The sequence below is a fragment of the Gopherus evgoodei genome, chromosome 10 (genome assembly GCF_007399415.2).
Source record: "Gopherus evgoodei ecotype Sinaloan lineage chromosome 10, rGopEvg1_v1.p, whole genome shotgun sequence".
Classification (NCBI taxonomy): Eukaryota; Metazoa; Chordata; order Testudines; family Testudinidae; genus Gopherus; species Gopherus evgoodei.
Window position 1 is genome coordinate 10,756,765 of NC_044331.1, and position 17,202 is coordinate 10,773,966.

General features: G+C 43.6%; 1 long non-coding RNA gene across 1 annotated transcript in view; it reads right to left on the reverse strand.

The window, feature by feature from the left end:
- Positions 1-279: 279 nt before the first annotated feature.
- Positions 280-17,202, reverse strand: part of LOC115658860 — a 48,152-nt gene continuing 31,229 nt past the window's right edge. Inside the window, exons 2-4 of the long non-coding RNA XR_004002395.1 lie at positions 7,599-7,723; positions 6,022-6,096; positions 280-314 (exon numbers count right to left, since the gene is read on the reverse strand). This is a non-coding gene — a long non-coding RNA (uncharacterized LOC115658860). The remainder of the gene's footprint in view (positions 315-6,021; positions 6,097-7,598; positions 7,724-17,202) is intronic.

Genomic DNA, 17,202 nt, shown 5'->3' on the forward strand with positions numbered 1-17,202 from the left:
CTCCTTCCTCTCTGTCATTATAGCCTGTGCTCCCTCCTGTTTCCAACCCATCTCCCAGGTCTTGTTCCCCAATTACCTGTGGGCTTTGCTCACCTGTCCCCGTCGAACCTAGTTTAAAGCCCTCCTTACTAGGTTAGCCAGTCTGTGCGCAAATAAGGCCTTTCCCCTCTTCGAAAGGTGAACGCCATCTGTTCCTAGCAGTCCTTCCTCGAACAGCATCCCGTGGTCGAGGAAGCCAAAGCCCTCCTGGCGACACCATCTTCGCAGCCAGGCATTCACCTCCACGATGCATCTGTCTCTGCCCGGACCCCTACCTTCAACAGGAAGAATCGAAGAGAATACCACCTGCGCTCCAAACTCCTTAACCCGTACTCCCAGAGCCCTGTAGTCACTCTTGATCTGCTCAGTGTCACACCTCGTAGTATCATTTGTGCCCACATGGATGAGTAGCATGGGGTAGTAGTCAGAAGGCCGGATAATCTTCGACAATGCCTCTGTAACATCTCGGATGGGCCCCTGGCAGGCAGCATACCTCCCGGGATGAACGGTCAGGGCGACAGATGGGTGTCTCCGTCCCCCTCAGCAGAGAGTCTCCAACCACCACTACCCTACGTTTCTTATCAGTGGTGGCAACAGACCTCCCAGCCTTAGGGGTACGAGGCTTCACCCTCTTAACTGTTGGGGGTGATTTCTTCTCTCCTGTATCAAGAAAATCATAACGGTTATCTTTTACCACAGCAGGAGGGTTCGCAGCAGCGGTGGAGCACTGCCTGCTGCTAGAAGTAACCAGCTGGCTGTGTCCACCCTGAGCCTCCTCCTCCACTGGTGTGTCAGATACACCCTGAGGCATCTCCTCCTCCACCGGTGTGTCGGTAGTCCTGTCAACTGGGACAGCACCATCAGCTGTCTCCACATGGATACTGTCCAGGAATTGCTCATGGATATGGATGTTCCTCAGCCTAGCCACCTCCTCCTGTAGCTCTCCCACCTGCTGCCTGAGAGATTCCACCAGTAGGCACCTTTCACATTGGATGCCACCCCCAGCCTGGATATCAGTAAGTGGAAATTGCAAATTACAGTCTTTGCAAGCCCACACCAGAATCTGGGTAAAAGCATCCATGCTTTGGTACTCTGTCTGGCTACAGGCGCAGGTAGAGGAGACAGAAGCAGTGCTGGCACAGGTGTTGCGGGTCCTCCTCACCATTGTAAGCCTTCCTCTGTCAAACTCTCTCAAATTCCCGTCTACAGCTCCCTGTCTGCTCTGCTCTGCTGTAAACAGAAAGGTTTTGGATGTGGCTCAATTTATAGGTTCAGGGGACCAATGGGTCACAGATGAGACCGACAAGGGACCCCCCCTCCCTTCCTAACTCCCTTGCAAAACTCCCTGTTAGCAGCTCCTGGTCGCTAAGCTCCCTGGTCGCTTGTGCGAAGCTTTATAAAGCCCTGGCCTGAGTGAATGCCCCGCCCACTGGTTAAGGCTCAGCCAATTACCAGAGGCTTCTAGCTTTCAAACCTTCCTAGTAGCTCCTCCTCCAACTGCCAGCTACAGCACACGGTCCTTCAAATAAACAAACCAAACAGACTGACAAACACAAGCTCAGCACACAGCAAGTAACCCCCAAACACAAACACAAACACTGCAGACAGTCACTTACCCCACAGATGCTGTATGTGCTCCTCCTTCACCTATTCCCAAAACATCCTATTCCCAATACATACACGGGTAGTGGTTGCATTATGCAGTGCAATAACCAAGTCCAGCAGAATGCTTGGGACACATATATGTGACTCGGTCAACTGAATCAAAAGCAGCTTTAAGATCGACATACGCTATGTGCAGGACCTTCCTGAGCTTACAGTGTATCTCTGACAACAAGAGGAGGGTCAAAATGGCATCTAATATGGACCTGTTCCCTGTAAAGCCTGATTGTTAGGGGCAATGCTTCTGATGTAGCAGGTGCTCCAAACACGCCAGCAGAACATGCACAAACACCTTCCCTGGCACAGACAACAAGGGGATCGGCCTGTAGTTCTCACATTCACTGCGCTGTCCCTTGCCCTTATAAAAGGAGATCACAATACCGTCCTTCCAGGTGGTTGGCAAGGTTCTAGTTCTCCACACCAGGCGAAAGATGGCCAGAAGTAATTCCGCTACAGGGTCATAAGTGCATTTTAGGAGCTCTAGGAGGATGCCATCAGCGTGGGTTGTGTGTCTGTTTTTCAGTTTGCAGATGGCACACTTCACTTCATCCAGTGTTGGTGCATCAGTGCAAGTGTCTAGGTCCGGAACCACAGTGACTGCCAGATTGTCCAGCTCTCAGCAAGCAGCAGCTGAAAGGCGGTTCAGGGCACTGTGATAATGTTCCACCCAGTGTGAAAGTCCTTTGGCAGGCTGAAATTTATGAGGCTGAAGGAGGGCTGTGGAAAATTCTATGCACCACTCACACTCTTCATATTTTGGGCATTAAGGCTTGTGCAGGACTTTGCATAGGACACCTGCATTGGGTGAATTTCACCTAAAGGTATGTATACATTGCAAAAAAAAATAATAATAATCCTGGAGCAGAAAATGTAGATGTTTGGGCTCAGGCTAGAGCCCAGGCAGCAAGTAAGGAAGTTCTCAGAGCCAGGGATCCACATGAAGCCCAAACATCTGCACTTCTATTTTTAGCCTTGTAGCACAAGCCACACAATCCCAAGTCAGTGGACCCAGGCTCTGAGGCTTGCTGCCATGAGTCTTCTTTTGCAGTATATAGACCTACCCTAGGAGACCTTGGAATATCCAAGATGTCTCCTTTCTCCTGAAAAAATCAGTGGGAATTAGGTGTCTAAATACCTTTGAAGATTGGGTTCTAAGTGACTTAGCAGCATAAGCCCCATTTTCAACTTAGGACTTATCTTCACTACCAGGGTAAGTCTTGAATAATAATATGAATAATATAGCTGGAGTTGAAGTAGCTTAGGTTGACTTACCCCAGTGTCTTCACTGCACTGCATCAATGGGAGATGCTCTCTGGTCAATTTACCTTCCTCTTCTCAGGGAGCTGGAGTACCTGTGTCAACTAGTACTCCTTTTAGTGAGTCTTCATTAGACCAGTGGTTCTCAAAGCCGGTCCTCCGCTTGTTTGGGGAAAGCCCCTGGCAGGCCAAGCCAGTTTGTTTACCTGCTGCATCTGCAGGTTTGGCCGATCGCAGCTCCCATTGGCCGCGGTTCGCCACTCCAGGCCAATGGGGGCTGCGGGAAGTGGTGGCCAGCACATCCCTCGGCCCGCACCGCTTCCCGCAGCTCCATTGGCCTGGAGTGGTGAACCACGGCCAGTGGGAGCTGCGATCCACCGAACCAGCGGACGCAGCAGGTAAACAAACTGGCCCTGACTGCCATGGGCTTTCCCTGAAAGAGAGGCGGACCAGCTTTGAGAACCACTGCACTAGACCCACTAAATCGACATCCACTGTACTGATTGTAGCAGCATTGGTGTCCCCAGTAGTGAAGACAAGCCTTTAGACATTTAAGAGCCTATGTCCCATTGACTTTCAAAGAAATTTATCCTCCTAAGGGTATGTCTACACTGCAAATAAAAATCCATGGCCAACCCATACCAGCTGACTTGGGTTCCCAGGGCTTGGGCTGCAGGGCTGTTTCACTGCAGTGTAGACTTCTGGGCTCAGGCTGCAGCCTGAGTGCTGGGCCCCTCCCACATCACAGGGACCCACAGCCTGGGCCCCACCCTGATCCCAGAAGTCTACACTGCAATGAAACAGACCTTTTGCATGAGCCTGAGTCAGCTGGCATGGGTCAGCCATGGGTGTCTAATTTCAGTGTAGACATACCCCAAATGCCTATGTCACTTCTGAAAATGAGGCTTAGGCTCCTAAATCATTGATGTGGTTCTGAAATTTTTATTTTAAGTGCTTTGAGGGCCCAAATAGTATAATTGTGGGAGACGTGTATTGGCTATAGAGCAACTTGTCTTGCACCTGTGACTTAAACAAAACTCCAGTTAAAGTTGACAGGGGAGTTTCCTGAGAAAGGAGATAGAGTAAGTTTTGGTTTTGCACTCCAGCGTGTCTAATAAAACAGAAATATTTGAACAGAATCAGAAACCAATATTCTGTTTCCAGTGCTCCACAAGTATTTAAAAATACTTTTAGCTAATTATGGGCCAAATTAAACCCAATGAGAGTTTTGCCACTGACTTCCTGGAACTAGATTTGGCCCTGTATGCAACCGTAGATATGGATTTTCAAAAAATAAAATGAGTGTTCTTATTACATATAGATTTTAATCTGGAGACTATGGAAAAGCTTAATTTCCCTTTTTCTCCCTGATTTCTTGCTGTCCTTTAAAAAAGTAGCCACTCCCTTCACTATTGATTACACTTACCGAATCTTATCTTCAGCTTATAACTTATTTCATTCACTGTTTAAAAGGGTTAGATAAAACATCAAAAGGGGAAAGTGAAATGTGTGATTATCCCATGAACAGCATGTTTTAAGAACTTACCTTGCTGCTAAGAAAATAGAGAAACATTGAATTTTATTGCTTGACATGTTCCAAATTATGATAAGGTTGGGGGCTAATTAAATAAGATGCAAGATTTGTTCATGTACTGTTTTGTGATAAATGTAGTGTGCTTTAGTATTTACTTCTGTTTCCCTTAATATTTTAAAGTTTCCTTTTAAGTGTGTGAAAAATGGGTAAAACTGTCAGTTCTTATCATACATGACCTTGCTTTTTGGCTAGCTTCTTTCCTCTTATCTATCAAACGCATTACTCTCTCCATCATAATGCGGCAGTGCAAACAGTGCAGCCAGCCAGCAAACATGACCAAAGCTACTTTTAAACTGCCTCTAGACTCTTTAAACTCAGCTAAAAAGCTGATTAGGTTCCACCTCTTTGGTCATTATCTCATTTTGATAGCCACACTATGAAAAAGAGATCTAGTAAAAAGCTGCCTCATAGGAAAGCTAGTTAAAGTGTGTGCTTACTTAGGAAAGTACACTTAAAGAATAATTAATTAATTGATTGACTAATTAATTAAAACACCTAATTCGTTTGCCATAACCAACTGTGTAAACTAGTTTGTCTATTTGCTGAGTCTTGAAATGAACAACAAAAAATCTTTTTGGAGAAGCGGAAGCAATTTAAGATTTCCCAAAGCTAGCATTGCAATAACAGAAACTGACAAGCCTGCCTGGTATATTAACCCTTTCTGTCAGACCTTTGCATCGTGTTTTGTTGGTTTATTTGTTTGTTTTAGTTTTAAGATTCTTTTTCTCTGGTGGGAAATTAACCCAAATCAACGCAGAAAAATGAGGATTTCTACAGTAGGTTTGAAGCAAAAGTGAAGGGGCAAAGTGAGGGAAAAGTACTTAGACATCCCCCCTGCTAGCTTTCCAAAGGATAAAACAATATTTAGATCTAAAGCTGCAGAAGAAGACGAGTGTATTTTATTTCCTTTAGCGTAGGTAAAACATAGCAGTTAGAGGAAAACATAATTGTGTTCCATTGTTTTCTCATTGATGGTTAGCCACATTTACCCCCGATTGACTGGAAGTTGTATGATCTCTCCGGTTGCTCTTTGATCCATACACCTTCCCAGCGGATTATCTTTTTTTCTTTTTAAACAAATTTTAAAGAGAAGAGATTAGAAAGGGGAGGGGAAGGCTGGCTACATGCGGAAAGGGTGTGGTTTGATGTGGGGAGGTTAAAGTCAGCATGTGTAGGAAAACCACAAACCATTGTTGAGGCTTGTTTGCATGATTTACTTTTGCGAGTGAACTACAATGACAACTATTCAGAAAATAGTCAATAGGGCCTGACTGTAACAAGCCCTAAAAACATATATGCTTCATTATACTAGAGCCTGGGACTCGTGTTTTTAAGTGTGATTTGCTTTACTTTGTCAATAAAGCGGCAGGCAATATGTCACGTCTCTGGCATGCACTAGAAGTGTGCACTTTTCCTCCCCTCTAAAACCAAGAAGTTTTGGGCCAGAGACTTATCTTTCCCTTTCTTACCAGCTGCACAGATTGTAGCAGATCGAGTGGTTACAGCCGCCTGATTCTGTCTTTAGCACAAATGCCCCACAAGACCTGTAAAGAGAGACACGATTAGTTGCAGCTGATAATCACTAAAAGCCAGACGATGTTGTGAGGAGGATATAACGCCTAGAGTGGCCATCATTTTCCTCACCGTTTTCCCAATATCTGGAATACCTTATGCTGATTTGACCAGAGCTACTTTAAAAATCGAGATTAGAATATTGCAAATTACTTTCCAAAGTGTTATGCTGAACATCCTCTAGGCTCTGTTTCACCCCCAAACCTACCTTCAGCATCTTCATCACATTCCCCTGACACCAGGTACAAGCGAAAGTGCCTGGAAATGGCCCTTCTCGCTGAGAAACGCTAGAAATGCAAAATCAGCCTAGATCTTGAGTAGCAACACTTCAGACGCGGTCCTATTACTATACACTTAAAAGGATGCGGAGCCCAAAACATTCTACACAGCTGGGTGGTTCCGTATTGCCATTTGGGGAGTCTTGAACGCCTTGTCGGGCGCCTTTCAAAACAGAAGGGAAGGGAAATGATTGCAAGGCGAATAAAGCCTTGTACCTGTAGCACAGGAAAGTGTTGCTGGCCTGGGAATATCCTGTTATTGCATGTACACATCTCTGTTAAATAATAGGGTTTATTTAACTGCAATCGACGTTCTAAAGAGATCGTCCTAATTCGCAAATGGCTCACAGGCTGCCTGGCTCGTCGCAGACTGACGCTCCATTTGTAGTATGTCAGGAGTGATAATCTATCAAGTTAGTATCCGAGCATCTTTATGCTAGAATCCCTCGTTGGCCCAAGAACATAGAAGAAGGACTTCCTACCTAGCTGTGACTTTGCCTTCCTCCCCTTTGCCCTCTGGTGACAGAGTTTTCTATTAATTTGGCTACAGCCTGTGAGGATGTGGCTTGAACCCCAGAGCCAGAGTTTCTTTTAGCTTGTGTTCCTGAGGCCCAGCTGAAGTGAAGGAGAATGTTGCCATTGGATTCAGTGCTAAGAGGATCGTGTCCCCTTGGATCGCTGAATCGGGAGGGAAATATTACTCGGAAATATTAAACCAGCCCTTGAAGACCAGGAGAAGAGTTCGCAGCTGGTGGACAGGAGGATAAACCCACATGAAGCCCTGGTCCGTGTCCCTCAGTAGACGTCAGGTCTGCAAGTTCTTCTATGTAAAAAAAAAAATCACAATCAAGTAATTGCCCGGGATTTGGGGGTGCGAGTGGATATTTTTTACATATATACCTCGTTGGAAGAAATAGGGTGATGAAGGGGTTAAAGAAACTCCCTCCGCTGAAGACCAGGGACCCATAAGCATTTTCACAGATATTCTAACAATAGGTAACATTACCGATTAACATGATCTGTCAACACTCCTTTGACCCATGTGACTAGAGCAGATCTATTAGCTGGCACCTACGCTGCCCTCTCAGTCACCTTGGTAAGACTTTGCACCCCCTGGTTGCGCCTGAGTCACTGGTAAATATTTTCTTACGCCAGGCTGCCCTTTCCCTCTCCCTGATCCCGGTGTGTGTACTTACCTTGATAGCGGCTGTTTTCTTAGCACAAAGATGGCACTTCCTGGAGCCTTGCAAACATTTTTGTTATAGAATTAAGATCTGCAGGGCAGATAGGACGGGTGCTTTCTGGGCAGAGGACGGGCCACCTTTGGGAGGGAGGGGAACAGGTGGACAAAGAAAGCGGATGTTAGTTTGGACCGTGCAGATGATGCTCTGTATCCAGTGCCACCTAACAGCAAATAATGCTGCCCCTCTTTCTTTGGGGACAGGGTCCATTTCATTCCGTCTCTTTGCAGTTTTTTATCTGCCCAGGGTTGAGTGGCTTGTTCATTTCTTCCGATATTGCTGCACGTATAACTTCATCCAAAGCTGAAGGGACCCTTTCTGGGGAGGGAATGGGGGAACGGGGAGGGCTTGTTACTTACGAAACAACCAAGTATTTCATATTAAAGGGGCAGGAAAACCTCACCTTCAAACACGGGAAAGATCAGAAAGCGCAGGGTCCTGATGGACAGACCTAGGTTTCAAGGTGGCTGGTCTAGATGGTGTTTTAACAGATAAGTCACCGATTTGTAGGCGATTTTCTCAAAAAATGATCATGTTTTTTACCACACCAGCTGGAAAATCGTTTGTTACGTTCTCAACCAAGCTGACTGTCTATCTGTGTGCTCGACTTACCAGCCATGACAGCCAATGGGAAGAAATCTCTCTTTGACTTTAGTGGGCTTTGGGTCAGAACCTAAAATTTCAGTTCTCCGTGTGAACTAGATTGATAGATAGCCAATACCTGCCTAGACTACTCCTTTTGAGACCGTGTGAAGAAAGACTCTGTCCTGGGTCCCTACCATTGACAGTTAAGCAGGTAACCAGAGATTGAAGGCTGTATATACAGACGTGGCAGTGTTGCTGTCGGAGAATGCAGTCGAAAGTAATGACCTGTCTCTTTGCTTATTAGTTCAACACAATTTGCAACTCTGGGATGTTGTGTTTTTCCCTCCTGGGGCAGTCTACAGTTAACAACCAAAGGACTTTCTGAACTGAATTTAATCTGGGAAAAGCCAAATGAGAAAACTGAAGTCTGACTTTCTACTCCCCCCTAAACTTCTTGGCTACAACTCAGGGTCTCTCAAACTGCGGGTCGGTGCCCCTCAGGGGGTCATGAGGTTATTATGTGGGGGGTGAGATGTCGCGAGCTGTCAGCCTCCAACCCAAACCCCGCTTTGCTTCAAGCATTTATAATGGTGTTAAAGTGTTTTAATTCATAAGGGGGGGCGCACTCAGAGGCTTGCTCTGTGAAAGGGGTCACCAGTACAAAAGTTTGAGAATCATCGCTATAAGTGACCAACCGCAATTAACCATTTGCCATGGGTGATTGTGTTGCCTACTCGTGTGCTTTGCAAGTTCCAGGAAATATGTATGTCCAGAAAGATTTTTTTTTTAAGGATCTGAATTAATTTAAGGGACTGACGCCATTGGCTTGTGTGAGGTCGAGTCCCTTTATATAAGGAAATATGCTCTAAAGACTATAGATAGTCAGGAAAACCAAGCAGCTCTGCAATACTAGTTCATAGAAACCCTTCACTGTATTTCCCGAAAACCTAGTCTGTGCAGTAGAACCTGCTGTGTTAAATTATGATCCAAAGGCTTTGGGGTGGGAACAATCAATCAGAATACCTGGGGTAGTGTGTAATGTGTGTGCTCTTGCCAGCAGGAGAAAGCTGCCCCCGAACACAGTCCCCCAGCAGGTTAAGTAAATATCATACTCTAGACAAACCGAGAGGATCACATGGCAGCATCAATCAGCTGTTGATAAAGTACAATCTGCCTTTAATACACGCTGAGAAAGTTATTTAACACTTACAAAACCTGTATCCACTGCTTTTCCCTTTTGGTAAAGCGGGAGAAAATGTTCTTTGAAAGTATAACTCTTTTAAGGAGGCAAGGAGAGGTGACGGTTGCACTTTCCTGGGGAATATAATAGCTTTTAATGAAGCCACAGACAGACACTCTATAAAGTACATGAGCCACAGGGCTGATAAAAAAAAATATGGAAGCGATTAAACGAACAAGTAAATGTAGAAGCGGCCAGACTCAATATCATGCTGTATATCAGGGTGTCTTTTCATTCATAATTTCACAAAGCTGGTGATAGAAAGGCTCGAGGAATTTAGGGAACTGGTTTTCTTGTTACGCAATTAAATAATATAATGCAAAAAGGAGAAAGTCTCCTGGCCGCAATAGACAAATCTCTCTTTTATTTCCTATTGCAATGTTGGATAGTCTGAGAACTCAAGAAGAAATATATACATAAATTCTCCCCTGGACAGTATGTCAGAGAAATTGGAAAAAAACCTATAGGACTGAATGAATATAGGAGTAATTAATTTCCTCTGGACTATGTGTGAAACAATATGAGTGTGCATTGTGTAAAGAACTGGGAATATTTGAATGCGTTAATTTTTCAATGCACGTTTTCAGCCAGGTAGGTGAAAATGGAAGTAGTATGAATATTCAGGAGCGTAGTCAGACCAAGGATATCATACAAGTACGTTTTTTGATCCACTGTATTTGTTACCATTCTGCTTTCAACGTTGCACTTTTAATTAGCATAATACAAGTCCCTTATCCTATTTGACATGAGGTGGAGGCCCCGATCCTGCAAATATTTACACCCACCCCGATGCTTAACTCACAAGGACGCTCCCATTGAAATCAAGGGTATTATTCAGGCACATATAAGTTAAGCACCTGCCTAAATATTTGCCTAGGCAGATGTACCTGCACCTACCCACAAATCCGTGTGCCGGAGAGAAAGTTAGAACTTTAATAGATAAAGCGAGACACTTTGCAGCTACACATACAGGGGAAGCCTGGGTCAGTCCCCGCAAGTAAATTCTGACAAGTCTGCTCTTAACAAATGAAGATTAATGTCCACTCGAAAAGGACGCTGCTCTAAGTGCTGTTTATACAAGAGAAATGCTGGAAATGAAAAAAGCAGGCTGAACGCCGATGTTATACAACGTGCTGAAATAAATGGCTGCTGATTTAAAGAGTGTTGACGTGCAAGCTTTTCCCTCCCCTGTACCCCACCAGCCATTTCTTTCAATGCTTTAGGAACCCAGCGTAATACAGGGAAGATCCCGTGTTCACGAGATTGCACAGTTGCGCTAATAATTTCAGACAATATCGTTATATGCTAAAGTTAACATCTAACACTGCTCTGCAGACATCTGTTTTGGTATGGTCGGAATATACGTGATTACGCAGGCTGCATGTCACGCGTTTTATTTACTTCAATAGGGAATGATCATAGACCTCTCAGAATACACACGAAAAATCACTTACACCGCCAGACAACATAAAACAATTGGGTTTTTGTGGCATCAGACATTCAGCCCTCTATTAATGTTTAATATGACCTTTGGGGGAATATGGAATGTAACTAGATAAGGTGGCAAATTCTGAACTTGTATCAGAAAGATAACAAACAAATCACATCTAACACACACACAAAATGTGCAGTTAGTTTATGATGTCACCAGGTGCTATTGATTATATACAGATCATGCACAGATTCGAACTTCACAAAAATACTTTGTACTTGGTAGGGTGTGTGAGAGAGAGATCCACATTTAACATTTAGGTGTAGGTGTGCGTGTGTGTGTGTGAGAGAGAGAGAGAAAAATCCACATTTACCATTTAGATGTGTGTGTGTGTGAGAAAGAGAGAGAGAGAGAGAGAGAGAGAGAGAGAGAGAGAGAGAGAGAGATGGGGGTAAATAAGACACCAAAAGTGACCTAAGTACAAACGCTAGCTAGCTGTCAATTTGCTGTGCTAAACCAGTTTGGCTTAACTCCCTGAGGGTGTCGTGAACGCAAATTCTGAAAGAACAAAAGTGTTTTAAAGTCACTGCACCAGTACGTGTGAATAAGAAGCTCCGCAACGTGTCCAGAGCACTCAGCGATTTGTGATTAAGAGTCCTATATGAAGCTGCTAAAACAGACTCTCTCCACTTTTCCCTTGGCCATCATGGATCCTTCAAAGAGGAGCGTGTTGGATCTGTTCCTCCACCCACGTTCGTTTGTTGTGGGGGTTATGGACTCGCTTGATTTGTCATGACTTGCTGCTGTTTGCTTAAAGTTTGGGGTGGGGATGAAGAGTAGAGGGGCTGTATTGTATCCAGGCCACAGGAGAGCAGCCCAGAGCTTTTTCGCGACAAGAAGTCCTAAAGTAGCGTCTCCTTCTCCTGTAATGTATTTGGAAAGTTGTACTAAAGAGCTGTAACCGACACCCTCAAGCTCCCTCCAGGGGCCTGTTGGGCAGATGTAATGGGAGGGCCAGGGGGGCCTGGTTTGGCTAGACATGGGGACATTTGCCATGGGTGACCTGTGAACGTCAGCTTCTGAGCTCAGCACTGTACGGAGGGGCTTGGGCTAATGTAATAAAGCGGGAGAGACAAGAGGAAAGGCCTATCTTGCCCCAGGGCCACCACATGTTCCCTCCGTTTTACTGTCAGTGCTACGTGGAGGCTGTGGCTTCATTTCATATTCCATTAATATTTACAGCGGCGATTGAATTTCCCATTACACAGTTCACCATTCACACACTGCTAATATGAAATATTAATCCTATTGTTCGCATTATGAAAAGTCTTACTATTAAAAAAAATCCAGTCGCCACTTTGCACCAGCAAATTCATTTACTCCAGTCCCTTGGAATCAGAGGTTTTCATCCAACAGAGAGTCTAAACGCCCTTTCCATGCTCACAGTTTTGATCTGCATTGTGGACGTGTTTATACATCTAACAACTTTGCGCCTGAGTTTTACTAATAAGATGCATCTCGAAATGACTATAACTTTCCATTTATATAAATTATAAAACAGAAGTGTCAAGTTTTCGGATGGATGTCTGTTTGTTTTTGCTGAGTCTTAAATAAGATGCCAAAATCATGATAATATATGCATACTAATCACGAGATGTCTCAACGCTACATGTATATGAGAACTTTGGTTATTTTCTTTTAATAAAAACAGACATAACAACACAACAACAAAGCAGGTGTTGACCAGTTTGAGAATATAATCAAGCCCTATCCGTTTTAAAGACGAGGAATCGGTCATCAAACTTGGCAAGTTGCTACTGCGTCATTTTTCATTGCTGATTATAGAAGGAGCATCAGTACTAACTTCTGTGACTGGATTGTTGTCAGTAGGAATGTCACAAAGGTGCACTGGGAATCAACTGAATTGAAATTAGAATAATAATTTCACCAGCCGGGGTAACAAAACAAAGTGTTGAATTAAACTTGTGCAACCATGAAAGTTAGACCAGGAGAATAACTGACAACGATTCCCCCCGCCCACTGGAATATTTTATTGTTTGCTTTTCGATTTTAGAGGTGACATACCTATCATCACTTTGCTTTTTGCCCTGAATATATTGTCTTATCTTGGAAGAAGTGCCAAGCTGCAAATCCTTGACAAAAAAACCCCAAAATCTCAATGCTTTCAGCCTAACACAGGTATGTAATCTAACCATTACTCAGAGAAATGAGACCATCCTTCACTACAGATAACTGGTTACCTCTTTGTGCTTTTGACTGCTATTGATTCACAGTAATTGCCTTGGAAGTTAAAGAACTGTCAGAAACTCTGTGCGTGGCATCTGTGTGTGTTAAAATTGTTGGGAGAAAGTTGTAATTATCTGTAATTTCCTCCCACTATTTGTCGCCGTCTTCTCTTGGGATCACACGTAAATGACACTGATGTAACCCAGTTTTTAACCAGCTTTTGTCAGGAGCTGGACTGTGTTGATTTACACCCGTGTTTACTCTCTGTTGTCAGCAATAACTAGGAAGCCTCCGTAGACGCAGTCTCTTCACCTTAACTCCCAGGGACCTCTGCTTAAGGTTGTGCTTGGACACTTATCTGGGACAGTTCCACCTTTGGCTCTGCTAAATATAACGGGTTCCTCTCTGCCTGGGCCCTTTCTAATCTCATCTTGTCCCTGATTTTGATCTTGCAGTATTTTGATCGGGAGCGGGGGGACATTACGGTTTTTGCTTTTTTTTTAATTTCTTCTTTGACCAGAGCCTCCTCGACGTACAGAATAAGCAGGAGCGCTTTCCGCTATATTTGTCATTCTTAATCGACTTGTATTAAGGCAGTTTGGAACTACTTAAGTTAGTTTTTCAGCTCAGGGGGAAGACACAGGCTCTAGAAGGTGTGCTTGGGTGACATTTTCACGATGAGATCTGCCCCCTCTCCCCCACCCTTTTTTTTATACAGCCCTAAATGTGTCATGCTTTGTCACATCCTCTGTGTGTGTGTTTTTAGAGAACATTTGAATAAAAGGCTCGATGCCAGGTATTGGTGACACAGTGGGTGGAATTTTCAGCCTTTCCACAAAGAGTTGGAAGCCTCTATTTGCATAAGGTCAGGGTACAGCTTCTGACAGAACTTTAGCAGCATCTCTGTCTCTTAGCAACACTCTTGCACTCTTGGTCCCTGCATTAAATTGACTGGTCCTTTCCTTTTCTTCCTTTCATAGGGAGGCTTACAATAAAATGTCACCCTTCCAACCTGTGCCTGTCACCCAGTAGGTCATCTGTTTCTCTACACCTCCCCCCAGCTCTCCCCCTCCACTCTTCATCTCCAATTAGAGGATGAGATTATTCATTTGGTACCTTCCCAAAACGGCTTCATTTTTTATTTTGTTAATTAATATTAATAACATTTCTCCTTTTGTATTAATAAAAGGGAGCCCTCATAAACAGAGAGGAGATAAGGAGCAAATTGCAGGCACCTGCAAAACAATGGGCTTGGAGAGGGGTAATAAGGCGAGTTGAGATAGAGAGAGCAAGGTTTAGGTCATCCTCTCCACCCATTTAGTTGATGCAGGGTTGAGCTCAGCATGGAAGCCTTCAGTGTGCTTAGAATATTAGAGTCACCCCTCTTGGCTCCGGGATGGGAACTGGTGACAGAATACAGATGCTGATAGGTGGTGTTAATGGAGGGTCAGATTTGGACAATGGTATCCATCACTTGCCTCATGGCTCTGCTGTCAGATGGAGTCATTTCTGACTGCTCTATCACCAAGATTTGGGAGCGATTCAATTATTACATTCAGCTTGGCAACGGTGTATACAGAGCGAAGCCCAAAGGACCGAAAAAAAAATCGACTCCATCTTTCTTGGTCTCCCCTCCTCCAAATTATAAAAAGCCTTAACTGTTCAATAAGCCCCTTTGCTCCTCTTTTTTTAAAAATACAGCTGCTGACTTACTCGGTCTCCGAGTAACTTGGCAGCTAATTTAACACAAAGAAACTTTTGTTGGGAAGATTATTGCAGATCTGCTGAAGTTTGAACCATGTACAGAATGTTTGTATGTTTCATCCGAGAACTTCCACGATTGGAGTGAGCCGTTTTCATAGTAAGGTTGATAATATTTGCATGGTGACATACCGAATATATATGTCTGTATAGGACTGATCCAAATGAGAAGTAATTCCTATCACCCCTCACAAAAACTACAATTGGGCTTCTTCACCCAAGCAGGATTGGATTATTATTTATAAAGTTGGAGTGTCCAGAAATGAATTAATTTAAAGCACTGAGCAAGCCTTAAAAACGGAGAAACTTTGCATTATTTTCTTTATATTTTAAAGGTGCTTAAGTGGTAACAACCCTTTTAAATTCAGTCCAGATTTTATTCCCCGGCTTCCTGAGGCGAACTGATCCACTTCTAAGGAGGCATGGCTCCTTTTCTCTAACACTTTATCCACCTCTCGAGTGGTTCAAATGCTGAGATGAAATCGGTGCTTTTCAATGGTATTTCTTCAAAATTCTTGTCTTGGGTGTTTTCTTCCTGGCCTCTTCCTTTCCAGGTTTTCAGACACCGTCATTCCTGCAAAATAAATTCTCAGGTGATGGGTTCTGAGAAAAACCTACAGAGGTTAAAAGTCAACTGCTTCCTCTTTAATAATTCACGTCATATTTCTTCCACTTTGTCAAGGTGGCTGAAGAAGATGGACAGGGCTGAGATAGGCAGACACTTAAGTTTATTATCCAAGGGCTGGGGAATCCTTGGAAGGGAGATGCCTTCTTTACCTATGGAACTGGCAAATCTACTTGTTGACTAGCTCCATCAGATTGCCGACAGTTGTATGTCGCGTTTTCCTATTCTCATAGATTTTCTCAGAAAGGAGATTTCTCTCCCTTTTACTCTCCTGGAGGTTAACCATACTGTTCCTTCACGCCCTTTGCTGTTACAAAAACTTACTGCCCAAATGTCCATCGACTATTTACTAATAGTCTTGAATAGGAGCCTAATGTTTGTAATTCCTTCCCTGCATTAGCCAGAGCAATGTGACATTGATCTTGCCTCCTGCGTGATAAGGCATCTTTACGTGGTTTGTTTTGCTGTTCATATTGTTGAGAGTTTGTGACTAACTCAGTCGCATGCAGTTTAGAATAAAAATCTGGTGATGCTATAGTCAAAGTCTGAGGGAAGCAGAACAGGGAGGGATGGGCTCCTGAAATGTGTCTAAACCTGGAAAAAACTACCAGAGCGTTCAGATTCAGGCGAACAAGATACTGCCTGCATCCAATATACGAACTCTGTCTCATCCGCATAGTGCCTCACATTTGCCTTCTATCTATTTACCTAAACAGAAACAAAGTTTAATAAATCACAGTTCGCCTAGTCCACGCTCATTTGTCTTTCAAAATTGCTTTTCCTCAAATTTTAGAAGAACTTTTATGATTAAAACTTTTATGATTAAAATGGTTTATAGAAGATCTACTCTAGCCTATCCCTAATCAATACGTTTAGTGGCAGCCTGAAAAATCTAGGCTCTGTTAGTTTGCATGCGGAATATCATTTATTGGTATCCCTTTAGTTATATTCTGAAATAAGTTTGTAACAAAAGGGGGGGAAGAATCGCTTGTTGTAGTAAATATATTCCCTGGGAAATATACATTCGGGTAAATAAGTGAGTGACAATAGAACGGATAATATTATTATCCTGGTTGCTGTCTCCTTACTGCTGTATCACGATGACAAAGTTTTCCTCTAGATGTGGTTTAAAGGAGTATCATATGTTAGCAGTATTTCATTTTAAAAGTAGCCCATTTTTCACTCCTCCTTTGTACTGTAGCTTGATGTGACTTAAGTCTTATCCGAACACTAAATAAAGTCCTTTATCTGTCAGATTTCGGGAACTTTGTACACGAATGGAACATCAGGCAACTTTCAATAATGTAGCAAAGGAACTTCTCTGTTCAAGTGAGAATAGGAGCAGACCTTCTGGCCGTTGGGAAATTTGCCTGCGTGTAGGTGTTGCTCTGTTATATTTTCGATTAGAACATGGTCTGCCTTGTAAATTTCTCCTTCTCTGCACTGCATCACTTAGTTTTTTGTCAGGGGAAACTATTTGCCCTAAGGAACAGCACCCTGACCCATCACCCAAGTTGAGCTAACAAGAAGCAATCAGATTTCAGAGTAGCAGCCGTATTAGTCTGTATCCGCAAAAAGAACAGGAGTACTTGTGGCACCTTAGAGACTAACACATTTATTTGAGCAAAAGCTTTCGAGGACTACAGCCCACTTCAACGGGTGCATGTAG